We start from the raw sequence: 3,484 nt of genomic DNA, 5'->3' as shown, positions 1-3,484 counted from the left end.
CCCTTACTGGGGATGTGCCTGCAACCAAGGTACATTCGTTTGACCAGAATCAAACCTGTGACCCTTCAGTCTGCAGGCCAACACTCTTTCCACTGAGCCAAACAAGTTAGGGCTTCATGCAACTTTCAATCCCATGACTTACCAATAAGTCATCACATCCTGCAAGAGTAGTAAACAGTATTTGAAATTAACACAGTACAAATCTATCTGAAAGGGGGACCACTAAACAAATTCCACAAAACTGAAGAGTTAAAAACAATAACATAAAATGAAAAAAAATTCTTAGATGTTAACAATTCCTCATGAGAATGTTCACTTATGCATTACATAAATTAATAATATTGAGTTTGTCTGGGATCTGAAAGGTCTATTTTGCTTTATGTAACTCTTTTCTAACCTGCTCACCCTTCCTAGCTCAATTCATATTACTTTCAGCTCATTTGTTTCATTCTGCACACAGCATTCCAAAGCTAGTAAACATCCCCCACCATTCTCAGCATGTGATTATTCTTAGTAAAGTTTTCAGATTGATACGTCAACATTTTCAATATGGGTTTGCACTCTTTACAGAGCCTTACCAAACACTTAAAAAACAAAATGAGGAGACTCGGGAAAAAACAAAATCAGGAGACTCGGGAAAGCTATCTTCCCCTACCAGTCTCAGCTTAATTAAACATAAGTGGTTCATACAAAGTTGTGATTTTCAAACATTTTATCTCATGGTGCACAAATTAAACACTAAAGTTCTGTGGAACGCCACAAAATATATTGTATGTTTTGCCAATCGGACAAAAATAGGTTTAATTTTTATTCATTCACACTGTACAGCTATTGTATTGGCCATTAAATACAATATTTAATACATTCATCACAGGGGCTCAACTAGACACTTAATTTAAAAAACAGACACAAAACAAATGTGACACCACCGCTGAAGATAGAGTCCTATACAGAAATCAAGGCAAGGACAGACGATCCAAGGAAAAAGGAAAAAGGCAGCACAAGGAGACAGGCTGGGCAGCCCAGCTCAGGGCTCTTGGCTGGAGACCTGCTCTGCGTAGTTTTCCTGTAGGTACTTCTTGAAGGCTGTGGGGTTTTGCCAGAGCTCTGCAGCACATGTGTCAGTTTTGTACATGACAATGTAAGTGAAAACAGGTCAGTGTCCTGGACTAAACAGTCAGATACTGCAGGTTTTAAAATTTGTTGTGGCACACAGGTTGAACATCGCCGATATAGAATGTTCTCTGGATAAGTTACTCCATCATCCCAATGATATAAATGTCTTGATTTAGCTAAGAGCTTAACTTGGCTTTAAATAATTTAGTGCCATTTGACCCTCTTATAAGCTGCTCCTCTGTGTCATAATCTGAATTCTTCCAAATTCAGGCTGAACCCCCACATGACTCCTCATTGAAGTGCTCCTTAAAGGATACCTGTGCTAGGAGTTGCACTGTATTGAAAGTACTGATGGGGCTCCAGGCAGGCTGCCCCAAAATATGCCCATGTGGCATACTGGTTGTTTTTAATAAAAGTTACTTGAGAAAAAGCTTGAGAAGAACCCTCTGAGTTTCTTCTCTCTGCACCGGGAGTTACACATCCTCATCGCCAACGATAGGGAATTCAGGACCCAGAGGCCTATACAAATAAGTCTCATTAATTCTTTACTAATTTATTCCCTAAACCAAACTCTGCTTAGATTCTTCACTGATTAAGCACCAACACCTTAGTCTCTTGGTTTTATCCATTCCTCACAAATATATTGTTTCTTTGTCTACAAAGTATATAAGCCACCTGCTTGGGACATTTCCTTAAGTCCCTTTTCTGTGAGAACACCATAAATACGTATTAAATTCTTTTTCTCTTCTTAATGTGTCTTGCCTCACTGCACTTCTTAGACTAACCAGAAGAACTAAGAAGGGAAGGGAATAATTTCCTCTCTCCACAGTAACCATATATGTACATGGTTATAGACATAATGAACTATATGTTTGTAAACAATATATATTTAATCTTTTACCCAGACTGGGCAAGACAGTTCATTCTCTAGTTTTCCTTTAAGAAACTGTGTTCTCGGCGGTTACAGTCGTGTTCTCTGAGTTCACGTCTCTGCCAGCACTGCCCCGATGGCCTCCCAAAACCGCAACCCAGCTGCCCCAGCGTCACTGCAGCTGGTAAAGGAGCCGAATCCAGAGGGGGCGCCACCTGGACCAAGTGGGCAAGCGGTTACAGCAGGAGCTGATGACCCTCATGACATCTGGCGACAAAGGAATTTCTGCCTTCCCTGAATCAACCTTTTCAAATGGGTGGGGACCATCCATGGAGCAGCTGGCACTATATGAAGACTTGAGGTATAAACTCTCCCTAGAGTTCCCCAGTGGCTACCCGAACAACACACCCACGGTGAAATTCCTCTCGCCCTGTACCACCCCAACGTAGACACCCAGGGTAACATCTGCCTGGACATCCTCAAGGACAAGTGGTCTGCCCTGTATGACGCCAGGACCATCCTGCTCTCCACCCAGAGCCTGCTAGAGAACCCAACTTCGATAGTGCATTGAACACACTTGCTGCAGAGCTCTGGCAAAACCCACAGCCTTCAAGAAGTACCTACAGGAAAACTACGCAGAGCAGGTCTCCAGCCAAGAGCCCTGAGCTGGGCTGCCCAGCCTGTCTCCTCGTGCTGCCTTTTTCCTTTTTCCTTGGATGGTCTCTCCTTGCCTTGATTTCTGTATAGGACTCTATCTGCAGCTGTGGTGTCACATTTGTTTTGTGTCTGTTTTTTTAAATTAAGTCTCTGGTTGAGCCCCTGTGATGAATATATTAGATAAATACATTTTGAATTAAAAGAAAAGAAATTGTTTTCTCACTCGTAATGGGAAATAACCGTAAGCTGCAGTTTACATATCCCATTTCCCTCCACAAAGATTCCCGATTGCTAAACTCATTTGCCACCATAAAACACAACAAAACAGACCACGTGAGATTATCTGCCACAAAGGTGTCCAGGTCCTGAAACAGGTTTTAGGATGGCTCCCCCCCAAAGGCTTTTCTCAGGTTTATTGACCTGCAGTCCAGCTTCAGTCACACCAATGCGTCTCCAAATGACCCTTCTGAGGGAGAAAAGCACAGATGTTTAGTATTGGAGTTGTGACTAAAATGAAATATATGGATATACATTTTATGCTTGTTTTAAGTTTGTATTTTCCTCTCAAGAATCTCCACAAGTAAACTTTCCTGTCATTCTCCCCACCAGGTTTCCTGTATAGATGGTTGCCCCTCAAAATTTAAGGTGGCATCTATAACTCTGTATTCAGGCTACAAATTTTAGTGATCTTTAAGAGAAAGAAATTGCTATAGGTCAAGACATGTAAGACAATCAATTCGATGTTACACCTGGACCTTCTTTGGGTCCCAATTCAAAGCAAGCAATGGAAAGAAACCACACATTTATGAACTAGTTGAAGAAACTGAATACCAAATGGAT

At 41.6% G+C, this 3,484-nt stretch overlaps 1 pseudogene; it reads left to right on the top strand.

The window, feature by feature from the left end:
* The first annotated feature begins 2,123 nt into the window (after positions 1 to 2,123).
* LOC118653653 lies at positions 2,124 to 2,652 on the top strand (annotated as a pseudogene).
* The last annotated feature ends 832 nt before the right edge of the window (positions 2,653 to 3,484 follow it).

The sequence above is a fragment of the Myotis myotis genome, unplaced genomic scaffold, assembly GCF_014108235.1.
Source record: "Myotis myotis isolate mMyoMyo1 unplaced genomic scaffold, mMyoMyo1.p scaffold_m19_p_4, whole genome shotgun sequence".
Taxonomy (NCBI): domain Eukaryota; kingdom Metazoa; phylum Chordata; class Mammalia; order Chiroptera; family Vespertilionidae; genus Myotis; species Myotis myotis.
The sequence above is the reverse complement of the archived record's forward strand: the minus strand, read 5'-3'. Positions and strand labels throughout refer to the sequence as shown.